Here is a 16242-nt window from a genome sequence, read left to right as displayed (position 1 = left end):
CATCCCCAAGCGGATGAACTAATTGACAGTCTGGGTGCTGCCATGTTTCTGAATACCTTTGACCTAACATCAGGGTACTGGCAGATTACTCTGAGTGGGCAAAAGAGGGGTGTGCATTTGTAACCCTAGAGGGCCACTTCAAGTTCAGGGTGATGACCTTTGGCTTAAAGAATCCCCCTGGCACCTTTTCTTTAAGAGGTTGGTCTATATGGTCCTACCTAGGAAGAAGGCATTCTGTGCCACCTACCTGGACGACATTGCTGCCTATAGCTCCAGCTGGGAGGAGCACATCTAGGCAGGCCTGACTATCAGGGCCAGTAAGTGCCATAGAAACTATCCTGGCCTGGAAAGCCCCTAAAAAACAGACTGAGGTGAGATCCTCCCTGGACCTCACAGGATACTATAGGAGGTTGGTTATGGGATATGGCACCATTGTTGCCCCCTTAACAGTGCTGACTTCACAGAAGCAGCCCAGACATGTGATCTGGACAGAGGCCTTCCAAAAATCCTTTGGTACGCTTGAGGGGACATGTGTACAGCACCTAAGCAAGGCTCCTGACTTCTCAAGGAATTCATAGTGCAGACAGATGCTTCAGTGCGGTACAAAAGGGGGTGGTGATGGACGGAGCATCAGAACCAATCAAACACTCACACCCAGTCAACAGATCTGGGTTTGATCCATCACCGTTCTTTAGCCCACTCTGCCACCCCAGTTCAGACATGGCCATATGCAAATCAGTCTGACCCTGTGCCTCATGGGAACAGTCCAGCCCGAACTGCCAAGCCATGCCTTCCCTGGACCGGAAACAAGCTTCCTAGGACTGGTTTCTGGCATTTCAGCCGTCTTCAGCCAGGCTTGCTTGAATCCAGTGGCAAAGTGAGCAAGGGACTCACTTCTGAGCATACCCTGCCAACTTATGGCAAACACTGCGGTACAAAAGGGGGTGGTGATGGACGGAGCATCAGAACCAATCAAACACTCACACCCAGTCAACAGATCTGGGTTTGATCCATCACCGTTCTTTAGCCCACTCTGCCACCCCAGTTCAGACATGGCCATATGCAAATCAGTCTGACCCTGTGCCTCATGGGAACAGTCCAGCCCGAACTGCCAAGCCATGCCTTCCCTGGACCGGAAACAAGCTTCCTAGGACCGGTTTCTGGCATTTCAGCCGTCTTCAGCCAGACTTGCTTGAATCCAGTGGCAAAGTGAGCAAGGGACTCACGTCTGAGCATACACTGCCAACTTATGGCAAACAATGCAGTACAAAAGGGGGTGGTGATGGACGGAGCATCAGAACCAATCAAACACTCACACCCAGTCAACAGATCTGGGTTTGATCCATCACTGTTCTTTAGCCCACTCTGCCACCCCAGTTCAGACATGGCCATATGCAAATCAGTCTGACCCTGTGCCTCACGGGAACAGTCCAGCCCGAACTGCCAAGCCATGCCTTCCCTGGACCGGAAACAAGCTTCCTAGGACCGGTTTCTGGCATTTCAGCCGTCTTCAGCCAGGCTTGCTTGAATCCAGTGGCAAAGTGAGCAAGGGACTCACGTCTGAGCATACCCTGCCAACTTATGGCAAACAATGCGGTACAAAAGGGGGTGGTGATGGACGGAGCATCAGAACCAATCAAACACTCACACCCAGTCAACAGATCTGGGTTTGATCCATCACCGTTCTTTAGCCCACTCTGCCACCCCAGTTCGGACATGGCCATATGCAAATCAGTCTGACCCTGTGCCTCATGGGAACAGTCCAGCCCGAACTGCCAAGCCATGCCTTCCCTGGACCGGAAACAAGCTTCCCAGGACCGGTTTCTGGCATTTCAGCCGTCTTCAGCCAGGCTTGCTTGAATCCAGTGGCAAAGTGAGCAAGGGACTCACGTCTGAGCATACCCTGCCAACTTATGGGAAACAATGCGGTACAAAAAGGGGTGGTGATGGACGGAGCATCAGAACCAATCAAACACTCACACCCAGTCAACAGATCTGGGTTTGATCCATCACCGTTCTTTAGCCCACTCTGCCACCCCAGTTCAGACATGGCCATATGCAAATCAGTCTGACCCTGTGCCTCATGGGAACAGTCCAGCCCGAACTGCCAAGCCATGCCTTCCCTGGACCGGAAACAAGCTTCCTAGGACCGGTTTCTGGCATTTCAGCCATCTTCAGCCAGGCTTGCTTGAATCCAGTGGCAAAGTGAGCAAGGGACTCACGTCTGAGCATACCCTGCCAACTTATGGCAAACAATGCGGTACAAAAGGGGGTGGTGATGGACGGAGCATCAGAACCAATCAAACACTCACACCCAGTCAACAGATCTGGGTTTGATCCATCACCGTTCTTTAGGTCACTCTGCCACCCCAGTTCAGACATGGCCATATGCAAATCAGTCTGACCCTGTGCCTCATGGGAACAGCCCAGCCCGAACTGCCAAGCCATGCCTTCCCTGGACCGGAAACAAGCTTCCTAGGACCGGTTTCTGGCATTTCAGCCGTCTTCAGCCAGGCTTGCTTGAATCCAGTGGCAAAGTGAGCAAGGGACTCACGTCTGAGCATACCCTGCCAACTTATGGCAAACAATGCGGTACAAAAGGGGGTGGTGATGGACGGAGCATCAGAACCAATCAAACACTCACACCCAGTCAACAGATCTGGGTTTGATCCATCACCGTTCTTTAGCCCACTCTGCCACCCCAGTTCAGACATGGCCATATGCAAATCAGTCTGACCCTGTGCCTCATGGGAACAGTCCAGCCCGAACTGTTCCCATGAGGCACAGGGTCAGACTGATTTGCATATGGCCATGTCTGAACTGGAGTGGCAGAGTGGGCTAAAGAACAGTGATGGATTAAACCCAGATCGGTTGACTGGGGGTGAGTGCTTGCAATGATCAACACTCCGTCCATCATTTCCTTTGGTTTTTGCTTTGTCCGCCATAAGTTGGCAGGGTATGCTCAGACGTGAGTCCCTTGCTCACTTTGCCACTGGATTCAAGCAAGCCTGGCTGAAGACGGCTGAAATGCCAGAAACCGGTCCTAGGAAGCTTGTTTCCGGTCCAGGGAAGACATAGCTTGGCAGTTCGGGCTGGACTTTTCCCATGAGGCACAGGGTCAGACTGATTTGCATATGGCCATGTCTGAACTGGGGTGGCAGAGTGGGCTAAAGAACGGTGATGGATTAAACCCAGATCGGTTGACTGGGGGTGAGTGCTTGCAATGATCAACACTCCGTCCATCATTTCCTTTGGTTTTTGCTTTGTCCGCCATAAGTTGGCAGGGTATGCTCAGACGTGAGTCCCTTGCTCACTTTGCCACTGGATTCAAGCAAGCCTGGCTGAAGACGGCTGAAATGCCAGAAACCGGTCCTAGGAAGCTTGTTTCCGGTCCAGGGAACACATGGCTTGGCAGTTCGTGCTGGACTGTTCCCATGAGGCACAGGGTCAGACTGATTTGCATATGGCCATGTCTGAACTGGGGTGGCAGAGTGGGCTAGAGAACGGTGATGGATTAAACCCAGATCGGTTGACTGGGGGTGAGTGCTTGCAATGATCAACACTCCGTCCATCATTTCCTTTGGTTTTTGACAGATGCGTCAGAGCATGGCATAGGGGCTGTCTTATCACAGTTAAATGAAGAGGACCTAGACCAACCTGTAGCCTTCATTAGGAACAAAGGTGAAGTGCAATTGAAAGGGAGGCCTTTGCTGTGGTCTGGGCACTAAAGAAGCTGAGACCATAACTATTAGGGACTCACTTTTGGGTTCAGACTGACCACAGGCCCTCCTGATGGCTTATGCAAATGAGGGGTGAACATCCTAATTGGTTGAGGTGAACATCTCCCCACAGGGAATGGACTTTACGGTGAAACACCATCCTAGTTCAGACCACGCCAATGCTGATGATCTATCCGGGTTCTTCTGACTTAGTGATGGGACGTCCACAGGGTTTGGGTAGTTCTCCCCCTTTCACCTGGGGGTGTCACATATTAGACCTGTCAGCCTTAGGGTGGTCTTCAACCAAACTTTTTTGCCTTCCTCCTTCATTATAACTGACCTTGTTTTTGCTAGCCTTAGGACTCTGTGCTCTTTACCTTTGCTACCCAGAGCTACAGTGCGTGTGCTCTCTCTCTTCATACATGGTAACCTGTGCCTATACCAAATTGACACATTTAATTTACTTTTAAGCCCCTAGTAGACTGGTTCTACATGGCCGGAAAAATTAAATGCTACTAGCGTGCCTGCAGCACAGGTTGTGCAAACCACTTAAGTAGCCCTTTAAACATGTCTCACACTTGCCATTGAAGCCAATGTGTGGTTAACCTGCCCAAATAAACCTTTTTCCTAGGCCAAAACCTTCCTTTTTAGTACATATAAGTCACCCCTAGGTTCAGGCCTAGACAGCCCAGAGGGCAGGGTGTAATGTATTTAAAAAGTTGGACATTTACTTTTAAGTTTTTCATGTCTTGGTAGTGAAAAACTCTTAAATGTGTTTTTCACTACTGCAAGGCGTACCCTTCCCATATGATAACAATGATGTGCCCTTATTACATTCTATATGTGTTATTTACAAATGGGAATAGGTAACCCAATCATGTTTGGCATCTCTGGAATCACAATTTTAAATCCTAACTTATGGTCATATCGGATTCTAAATTGTCATTTTAAATATTCCGCTTTTAGAAAGTTGCCATTTTCCGGCCTTGGCCGTTCAGTGCCTGTTGCCTGTCTCTGGTCACATGACTGGGTGTAGCTGACAGTTGAGCTTTGTGAATTCCTCCTAAACAGCCACACACAATAGGGAGCTTAGGTGTGCATGGATGAGCCATCACTGGAAGGATGGGAGGGAGGAGCTAGGCACAGCACCACATACACTTGAATAGGCTACATCCTGACTCCACATAAAGGGCTGCATACCTCCTGTGGTCAGTCTGGAGCCAGGACAGGGAAGGTAGAATGCCTGGAGACTTCACATCGAAATCTTCAGAAGCTTCTCACTCATTTCAATGGTGCAACTGGGTATAAATACTGGACCTCAGATACCAACTCTTCAGTACTTTTCTGGATCTGTGGAGTCTCTGCCAGGAAGAATGACAGGGGTCCTGGAACAATGACTGCCACTCTGCTGGATTGCTGCTCTAAAGGAATTGCTGCCCTACCCTGGTGACCTGCTGCCTGCTGCCCTCTTGCCTGGGGAAGGAGAACTGGATCTGAAACTTCATCTTGAACCAAGGACCCCAGAGTGCCTTCAAGGGCTAGTCTGCTGGCCTCCTGATCTGAACCTCAGGGACATAGCAGACCAACCAACATCCCACACCAGCCCTAGACCCAGTTGCAGCAAATTCCTGACCTCCAAGTGTTGCCTCTCAGGCTCTGGACCCTTGGTGTCTCACAGGCGCAGAAATCAAGTTTTTGGGCATGTTCTCACCGAGACCTTGTCGCTCGCATTGCAAATCAGCTTGAAGTTCCATCATCCCGACTCTTCAGCCTGCAGCATCTACCAGTTGCGGGAACCGTCACTACGAATTTCCAGCAATGGCTCCCCACGATGCTTGACTAGTCCTCATGCTTCGCTGGCAGCACTCAGCGAACTCTTGGCATGAACTTGAGATGGTAAACTTTCAGTGGGACTAAAATGGGACTGTATTCGATCTGTGCTCCATTGCGGTCGACCTAAAGATTTGAATTTGACTGGTCCAGCACGACCCGATTACCGCGGTAGGCGTCTTCTGCTTTTATGCTCTTTTTATTTTATTTTACTATTTTAAAGTTCATAACTCTGGGTCTACATATTGGATTTTTGTCATTTTGGTCTTGTTTTATTTATTAAATTTGACTCTAGTTTTTAAACCTGGTGTGATATCTTTTTATGTGGTGTTTTTACTGTTTTACCATTTGAAGTGTTGCACAAACACTTATACATTGCCAAGTTAAGCCTGACTGTTTTGTGCCAAGTTACCAGGGGATTGAGCATAGATTAATTTGGGGTTTCTTGTGGCTCATCCTGATAAGGATTGTGGTTGCTGCTTTCCCAGGGCTCAGATCCCAGTTAACCAGTAACAAAAGTTCTCACTGTAGACAAATACATGTTATTTAGCACATACTTTGACACTAGTATGACATCACAGCACAAATGTGTCCCAGTGCCTACCCGCCATCTTTTTGAAGATTGCATCTTGTTTTTTAATGAGTTGAATCTTGTGAACCTAAGTTTTTTGGGGGTCCTGTTAATTTCTAGGTGATTTTTTTGTTGATGCTAATAGGTAACAGTAGACAATAAATTGGCTTTGAAGTATATTTACTGCTTGAATATAATGCTTTGGGACATGTGCAAGTGACAAGTGTGGTACATTTGTTTACTGGAGAATAAATGTTTTCTTCTTATAACTGTAAATTGCCCTAATAAGTTCCAGTTTTTTATAATAGGAAACTGTTAAATTTAGTCCTTTCCTAGTATTTCCTTTGACATTCCAACACAACAAAGTAAAATACAAATGTTCAATTAATAAGTATAAGAGCTGACTTCTTTTTAGGCAGTACTTCAAAATTTAGATCAAGTTCCATGTTTTGTAGAGCATTTTATCACATTAATCCTCTTAGTGCCCAAATCAAAAACATTTTTCTAAGTGTAATTGTGTCTTAGATTGCAATTACTCCTCAATGCCTGGGAATGAATAGCAAACAGTAAGAGTATTTTACTCATGAAGTTTCCAGGAATAGAATGAGCCCAAACACTGAATTTGTTTTTGAGATTTGCAAAGTTTTGCGCTGGGTGTAAGCATGTCTTACTCATTGTCTTGTAGATGATCACCTACGATTTGAGTAGATTCCTCTGTTTTGCCATTCCAAAATCAAGTTGTAAATATAAAGACATATAGGGCCTGATTCACAAAGGGCCTCCGCACTTGTGACATAGGCAACGCAGTAGTGACAGGACCTCTGTACTGCAGTTACCCATTGTGGCGGTCCTACCACGAGTGCGGACCACAATCATGGTTACGGGCCGCCGCCACAAGGGCAGGCATTTTTCCTATTTTTTAATTTTGAAATGAAAAATATTTTCCTATGTGACAAGAAAGCATTTGTCAAAACTCACTGAAATTATGGACATGTTTGAGACACTCTCAAACACAATCTGCACAATTTTCAGTTTGTTCTGCTATTATTTCCAGCGTAATTTGGATAATTTCTGGAATTTTGTATTATGGCCTTTAAGTAAAATTATACCACATGGCATAGTTTAGGGACACTTTGGTAAAAAAAATCCTATTGTGGGAACACCAGAACCACGTGAACGTGCAGAAGGTGAGCATCTTTAGTTTGCTCCACTTCTGTCAATTGCTCACAGAAGGATGGACCTCACACAAAATAGTGCAAAATGACAGATTTTCATTTTACAGTACTTTTTTACAAATGGGAATTATGTGCATTTCACACATCCCTAGAGAAATCCCATTGAGAATTCTAATATATATTTGCAAAATTATGACATTGTTGTCATTTGTGTAGAGGGCTAATGTCCACCTTCTTAACTATGCCCTTTAAACCCATGCTCCCATTTTTATTTTATGATTTTTGACAAGGCAAAATCGGCAATATCTGCATATTTGCTATGGCCATAAGTAGGGTTTTGAAATAAAATATTTCTTATATCCTAATTTCAGGAAACAGAATTTCGCAACTCCAGCCTTAAAATCAACTTTTTGCAGTCAAAAGAGCATTCCACAGGCTCAGACGTTTTCATCAATAAGATCCTGGATGGATATGTATTATGTTTGAAATTCTATTAAACAAGTTTCACATGGTTACTGTTGGATCCAGTTAATCAGATGGGTTTTTCTTATTGGGCTATATGTGGGCAGCACAAAGATTAGGAGCGCTTCACTTTGGAACAAACATCATCAAACCCAATATGTCTGTGTAAGAAATTAGATCACTGGTTGAGGGGGGTGAAACCATACTCAAGGAGCAACCACAATTCTCTGTTAGGGTGAAGTCGCAAGCAACCCCAAATAAGCTGTACTGAACCCTCTGGTAGCTTGGCACAAGCAGGGAGGCTTAAGTAAGAGGCAATGTGTAAAGTATTTATGCAGCACTTCATATGGTAATAACGTGAAAACACAACACAAGAAAGTTCCAACACCAATTTAGAATAATAGTGTAAAATGTAATAAATAACTTAGGATCACACCGACAAAAATTGAAATAAATAGGACCAGAGATATGCAGTTTTAAAGATTTAAGTAAAAATAGTACCAAAAAGCCAAAAGCACCAACTGTGGTTATTTGGTTGCACTAGACCTTGACAAAGTTTCAAGTTCAGGCCAACCGCAATGGAGTACAGTCCGGAGTCAGGTGGGCCCGCTGAAGAAGAGTACATACATTAAATCCTGGTTGCAGAGCTCTACGAGATCCCACATCAAGGATGCGTCACTCAGCGGAGGAGATGCAGGGTCCTAGTGTGGAGTTGTGTCATGCAGCATTTGTTCTGGGGAGCAGTGAGGCTGCAATGTGAGATCCTGTATTGTTATCAAAGATGTCTCTAAAAATATCCAGGCAAATGACATCCATATGTTTTTGGAATATCTAGGTATTTTTAGTTACTGGGAGGATGTGTGCAACTTTTTGTCTGTGGTCCTCAACATTAAAATTTAGGTAAGTCTCCCCTTGTGACCTTTAGGACTGGGAAGGGCCAGGCTAAGCTAAATAAGGATATAGAGAAGCTGCTCTTTTATATGATCTTTCTGGCTTGAAGGGAATTCCGCATGATGTGGCTTAGTGATCTCCCACCCGAGTATATGGACTGCATGGGGTCAGCCAGATATAATTTATGGATGGATGCAATAGATTTTGGAGAATAAAAGGTATAGGTACTGGATTGCACTTGTCAGTTGTCTAGGGAAGGGCAGGACGTCAACCAGCACTAGGAGTTAGCTCCTCTGTCCGATGATTACGCCTACTCGCTGTCTCAACATTTTGATACGAGGCCAAATGGTCGAGGTGTACCGAATAGCCAGCAAGACACCACTCCGGTGAGTGAGACTCTAGACCTCGAGATCTGAAATAAGGGTGCACACAGGAAAGGGATCCCAAGTAGGGAAAACTGAGGTGAATGAGGACAAAAAAAAGGATGATGCCGACGAGGGGCTTGCGATGCCAAGTCCTGTGTCAAAGATGCGACATGCACCGGCTAGTTCCGAAGAAGTCCTGCATCGGTATTGAGAATGCCATCGAAGAGGCACTTGTGATGTGATGACCTGTGTGAAGGATGTACCACGCAGAGGCAATTCCAAGAAGGCTGCAGGCTGAGATGTAAAGTCCTGCATCACGAGGCACTTCACAGCAATTCCGATGCAGACTTTTGTAAGGTAAAACATTGCACTGTGGTTCTGATGCACAGTTCTGGGAGGTGATGCGTTATGCTGCCTCGGTTCTGCTGGGACTTCAGGCACACTTCCAAGGGTCCATGGCTGGGGTGGCACCACTTGGGAGGGCAGAACTAACAGCTGTGAACCAGGCTATTGGAGCATGTCAATTCCTGAGGCTCTGATCAGGAGGCCAGCCAACGTGTCATTCTGGGTTCAAGATGTAGGTCCAGTTCTTCTCACTCAGGCAGGAGGAAAGCAGATCAGTACAGGAGGGCAGCAGAATGGCAGTCATTCTTGCAGTAAAGCAGCACAGCAGTCCTTCTTCTTATTCTTCCACAATACAGATGTGCACTGAGGAGTTGGGTCTGAGAGTCCAGTAAATATACCAGGGTCCACTTTGAAGTAGAAGAAGGTTCTGGGGGTTTCCACCCCTCCTGAGGTATCAGACATCCCCTTCCTCATTGCCCTGTTCTCAGCCTTTCTGGGGACACAAAAGACTGGTGACAAACGCTTTGTGAGTGTGTTCAGTAAGAACCTTTCTGATATGCAAGTGTGGTAGGTGACAGCTCCTCACCCTCGATAAATCAGAGTGGGCCTTCCTGACAACACCTGTCTTTCCCTTTGTGTCATTGCCTGGGAGTAATACACAAAATCCAACTGCCTTCTACACTTAGTCATGTAACCTAGGGACAGTGTGCAGGCACAAATAGTTAGGACAAGGTCTAGCTGTTCCCAATTGAAAGTTACCACTTATTAAATGTACTAAGGGACCTAAAATTAACCTATGGGAGCGGTAGTCCTTCCAGTGGTGACAAACAAATGGAATCGTTTTTCACTACCCAGGACATGTAAAAGGTAAAAGTACGTCTAACTTTTTAAATACAGTGCATCCTTCCCTACCTGCTTGTGGTAAATTTTAATTACCTAGACTTAATTTATGCGGTAAAATTCAATAAGAATAACTCAGTAAAAATAAGAGGCAGAATCCGTGGTATTTGAGGTTTTAAAAGGGAATTTATTCCTTACAAAGGAATTGGTTCGAACCAGGCAATCGGATTCCGTCACCACGAAGGTTCGGGAAGGGATAGAGCAATACTTTATTGACAGGTTGTCATATATATAGTCAATGCATTACAGTAAAGACATATGCAGGAGGCGTAACAGCTGAGAAGAGAGATAAGAATACACATACGTAATGAAAAAGGCGTTACAATAGGCGTGCATAAGGGCGTGTACTAGAAACGTCATTCTGAGGATGTCACAGGTGGGTGGATCCATAAGAGAATCCTGCAAAGTCAGCAGAAATACATGGCAGAGATGCGCACACGGCAGCATGACGTGTGATTGACGTGTAACTGGAGGGTGAAGGGGACTTGACATTTAGTTCTACATGAGGAGACAGAAGTCTGGGATGTCAGAACAACCTAATCCCAAATCGTATCTAATATCTTGTGTTTAAGGAACTGTATTATCTGGAAGGAAAGGTCTCTCAGGCAGAGGCTATCCTATACTGACTGCTAGTGCGTGTATAAGCGTCTACGTGTCTACATGAGATGCGAGGGGCATGGGCCTACCATGGCAACAGAAGCTATGAATTACTTGCACGGAGACAGTAAGGCCGGGCCCTTTACTCTGTAGCTGGAAGGATGTTTACCTAAACTACTAGACAGGAATGTATTTCTCGAGGAGCGGAGCAGATAACTTGAAGGCTGAATACAGTCTTGGCAGGCAACAGGCCGGGCCAGGCACCGTTAGCCACGCAGGAAGTAAGACAAAGGTCATGGATACAGATGCAGGTCCAGGCTGGAGCATTCAGAGGCAGAAAGCAGGAAAAGGCTCGATGGCAGAATTCAGGGCCTAACTTGCCAGAGCTGAAGAAACGTGAAAAGTACACCATATAAAGACGGTGGCAAGGCATACTTAGGAACGGAATATCCGACCCATTCATGGTGGATCTGAAAGAGGACATGTTAACGTTGGACACAATTGTATTTGCGTCTTCATAGCTTGAAGTGGAGGGAACATACATGTACTTGTAGCATGTACATGGAGCCGTTGGGGTCTAAGATAGGGGACACAATTGATCATAAAATTCATATTTCCTCATTCCCTCCTTGTCCCCTACGGACCCTTCATGAGATATCGATCCTCAGGAATCCATCAATCTGTTCATGTAACATCATTTGCTCTTCTTTCTTCTTACGGGATTTTGAATGAGAACTTGAGTGTGGAATACATGATGTGGCACACAGGCCGCAAATCGCTGGTCCACATTGTAGACACAGGCAGCAACTGAATACTATGAGAAGGCCAATACCTAGGAAGGATAGGACTTTCCATCCCCAGGCTGACAACATGCTCCAGAACCAACCGGACCACGTCCAGGTGCCTGGATTCTGATGTATCTGGCTTGCAATCTTATGAAAACGAGTTATGGCTTTATATACGGATGGCGCGTTTTCTGGAATGAAAACACAGCAACTTGATCCGATGACTCTACAGGCTCCGCCCCTATCGGCCAGGATGACGTCAAGGACAAGACGATTTTGGAGAACAACAATCCGCATCGCAGACTGCTCCTCTGTTAAGTTGCCTAGGGCAGAGGTAGTTTCATTCACTACTGCTTCAAGGGTTCTGGTTAATCTGCGTATCAGTTTACTATTAGAGACAACACCTATGTAGGGAAAGAGACCTTTATTGAAGTCTGTGTATTGTTCCCATGCTGTTTCAGTGTAGTCGACAATCGGGAGATCTCTCTGGGGTCTATTGTGTACTAAATGGGTATTTCTATGATAATCAGGAGGGGCTAGGAAAACAGGTGGCAGAAGGAATGCAATGTAACAGGTACCATCCCAATCTAGAGGTAAACGTATATATGCGGTATGACCACAAATGAAGTAGGAATGACGGGAAGCTCTAAATGTAGACTTGCCTTGATCACTGAATTCGATCACAGTAGTACATTTACTATGACCCAAGTGTACTGAACCATTCTTTCTTACACATAATTCACCTTTGACTGGTAATACTGACATAGCAGGCAAGACTAGTGCAGTTTCAGATTCAACATTTAGAATCATGAGGTTAAGTGTAAAATTACCTAATCCATATACTTCATTTTCTAGATCAGTTCCTGTCCTTTTGGGAAGTCCCTCCTTGTTAGGGTAGCAGGCTTTAAGCAAAACTAAGTTCAGGTTTCCCCATACCCAGTTGCTCTGGTAAACTACGGTATTTGAATCTAAAGAATTAATCAAACTAAACCATGCACCACAGGAACCATTGTGTGTGAATGGATACGGAAAGAGGGGCAGGACTCCCTTGTATTTCTGATAGGGAGGGAGTCGGCCACATATCCAACAATTTGTAGCGTTGTTGGCCTGATGGGAGTGATGTAACATACTAATGAATGTGTTGTTGCGCAGCGCAAGTCTGTAGGGCAACTCATGTAGAGGTAATTCGCTAAAAGAATGTTCGGCAGTAACATCGGAAGCAGAATGTGCACGCTTGAAAATAGGATAGTATATGTGTAATAGTATACTTGCAGCAATAATCAGAAGATTTAGGAAAAACATAATCAATAATGTCACTATACAGTGACTATGAAGTGATTTACAATATGCACGTTTCTTGAGCTGTTTCTGTCTATCTCTCTCTCGATTTCGGTCTAGAGGATACATGTCAGAGACTAATTTAACCGATTCACCTAGGAGAGGACTTAAACAATCAAATTGTCTGACTTGCTAGACCTTAGTTTCAGTTTATATTCTTGGGCAGCAGTTTTCTCGACCAGGGGGAGTTTTGAGTCAGTCTGTGGAGGAGGGCAGGGCTGAGAGTTCAAATCAGAAGGCAGTCCATGAAATTTCTTGATGTGGCTCGAGTGTAGCCAACCCTTGCGACCCTCAATCTTCACTGCTGTCCTCGTCGTCAGGAGTACTAATTTCGGCGTTTGCCAGCGAGGCTCCAGCGGGCACCTCCTGTCGAAATTTCTTATAAAAACAAAATCTCCGGGAACCACTTCATGGGGCTTCACCTCGGTGTTGTCGGGAAAGGCTGCAGCTACCTGTGAACGTCAAGATTGTAGTGCAGACATCAAGGAAGCAAGGTAATCTGTCAGCATATTACAATCAACATCAGTGATTTTACGAGGTATAGGCGTCCCCCACATATTTGGTGGCCTACCGAAGACCACCTCGTACGGGGATAGCCCTGTTCGAGAATGTGCTATCATTCTCATGTAAAAGAGTGCAACTGGTAAAGCTACTATCCAGTCGACGCCTTTCTCTCTACAGATTTTAGAGAGTCGAATTTTCAGAGTCTGGTTATGACGCTCCACGAGACCTGCTGCCTCGGGATGCCGGACACAGTGGAATTTCCATTGATAGCCTAACAGGAGTGAAATGTGTTTCATTAGCTCGGATGAGAATGGTTGACCATTATCTGAGTACACGATACGGGGCAAACCATACCGTGGGAAGAATTCACGAACCAGCTGCTTGGCAGTGGTAGGGGCAGTGTAATCTGAGACTGGATATGCTTCTGTCCAACGGGAAAGTGCGCATACAACTACGAGGACATATTTGAATCCTCGACAACGTTCCATCTGGATATAATCCATCTGGAGGACTTCAAAAGGGTGATCGGGAGGTTGAAATCCACCTTGTTCTACAGGAACGCCTTTACCTGGGTTGAACTGACAACAAATCATGCAAGTACGCACTTTCTGTTTGGCTGCAGCTCGTAAGTGTTTATTAAACCAAATGTTTTGAATACTGTCTAACATAGCTTTCTCTCCTAGATGCGCTGGACTATGTATTGTGTTAATGATAACTTGAACCATGGAGTCGGGGAGAAACCATGTAGATTTTCCCTTCATCATCCATCCCTGATCTGTTTGGATCCCTCCTAGTTCAGTCCATTTCTTGATTTCCTCTGGTGTAGCATGTGTCTGTATGTCAATTACATCAAGGGCGGGATCCCTAACTGTCATGCAATGTGTCGATGTCGGAACTATTGTCTTTGTCAAGTCAGTTGCATGAGTCTGATTCTGTGCTGTTTGCTTAGCTGTTCGGTCTGCTAGGTCGTTACCCTGGGAAATGATATCGGTAACTTTTGTATGGGCCTTGCACTTCATGATAGATATCGAAGTAGGCAGATGTATTGCATCTAACAGAGCTTGAATGAGGGGACCGTGTTGAATGTTGGCACCGTGAGAAGTTAAATAACCTCTCTCTCGCCAAAGGACTCCGAAGTCGTGTACGACTCCGAATGCATAACGTGAATCTGTGTATATGTTGACTCTTTTATTTTTGGCTTGAATACAGGCTTGTGTCAGAGCGATGAGCTCTGCTGCTTGAGCTGACAATGTGTCAATACAATTCGTTTCAATACCTTCGGTGTCTGTCGTGACTGCGTAAGCGGCCACTAACTCTCCTGTACTTGTTCTCATGCATGAACCATCCACATAAAGTGTCAGGTCCGGATATGGTAACGGAACGTCTGTCAAGTCTTGTCTGGGTTTCGTCGTAATAGCAACGACTTCAATACAATCATGTGCCAATGGGTCTGTTCCACTTAATGGCAAAAGTGTGGCAGGATTTAATGTACTACAGCGTCTGATTTCTATGTGTGGCTGGAACAATGTTAATTCATAACCTGTCAGTCGTGCTATAGTCAAGTGCTGAGTCTGAGTTCGGTTTAAAAGAACTTCCACGGAATGTGGAACTTGCACTGTCAATTGATGTCCTAATACTATGGAATCGCTTTGTCTGATCGCTAAAGCTGTCGCTGCGACTGATTTCAGGCACGTAGGCAGAGCCTGGGCTACTGGATCTAATGTGCTAGAAAAATAAGCACACGGCTTGTGTGAACCTGCTTGTTCCTGAGTGAGTACTGACAAGGCAGTACCTTCGCGTTCTGTAACGAAAAGTGTAAATGGCTTACTGTAACATGGTGTCGCTAAAACAGGTGCTTGACATAAGGCTTTCTTTAAGTCTTCAAAAGCTTGTGTATGTGCCTGAGTCCAAGGGAGGACAGTCGAAGTCGCTGCCTCCTGGGTTGTCAACTGAATGAGTGGCTTTACTAGAAATGCATATTGGGGAATCCATTGTCTACAGCACGAAGTGAGACCTATGAAGGCCCGCACCTCCTTTTGTGTCTTGGGTGGTGGCATGTTTACAATTAACTGGATGCGGTCAGGTGTGAGCTGTCTCCCCCCCTTGGACAGCAAGTGCCCAAGGTACACAACTTGCTGAACACAGAATTGCAGCTTCGAAGGGGACACCTTGTGCCCCTTGTCGGCCAGAAAATGTAAAACCGTCAGTGATGCTTTTTCACATTCGGGTTCGCTTCGGGCGGTGATCAGCAGATCATCGACATACTGAAGCAGGGTAGTGTTGACAGGCATGTGGATACTGTCAAGTTGTCTTTTCAGTGCTTGGCTATAGATGCTGGGGCTTTCTGTGAATCCTTGAGGTGCGCGTGCAAATTTGAAACTTCGTCCATTTAAACAAAATCCGAACAAATATTGGCTTTCCGGATCTATTGGGATGCTAAAGAAGGCGTTCTTGAGGTCAATTACAGTAAAGAACGTTGCTTCTGAATCAATAGCTGTCAATAGTGAAGAGATATCTGGAACCACGGGATATTGTGGTACAATGCATTTATTCAATTCGCGCAGATCAATAATTAATCGATAAACTGGGGGTGCATTTGGATCAGTTCGTTTAAGAATTGGAATAATAGGAGAATTACATACATTGGAGACGGTTTCCACAACCACTCCTTGTGCAATGAGCTCGTCAATGATTTGCAGCAAAGCCACTACAGCATCTGGAGGTAACTTGTATTGTCGAATTCGTGGTAATACCACTCCT

General features: G+C 45.5%; 1 long non-coding RNA gene across 2 annotated transcripts in view; it reads left to right on the top strand.

The window, feature by feature from the left end:
- Positions 1–16242, top strand: part of LOC146783977 (uncharacterized) — a 181060-nt gene that overhangs the window by 55015 nt on the left and 109803 nt on the right. The window lies entirely within an intron of this gene.

This window comes from Triturus cristatus, chromosome 11 (assembly GCF_964204655.1).
Source record: "Triturus cristatus chromosome 11, aTriCri1.1, whole genome shotgun sequence".
In the NCBI taxonomy this organism is placed as follows: domain Eukaryota; kingdom Metazoa; phylum Chordata; class Amphibia; order Caudata; family Salamandridae; genus Triturus; species Triturus cristatus.
This window is presented reverse-complemented; position numbering and strand designations above follow the sequence as displayed.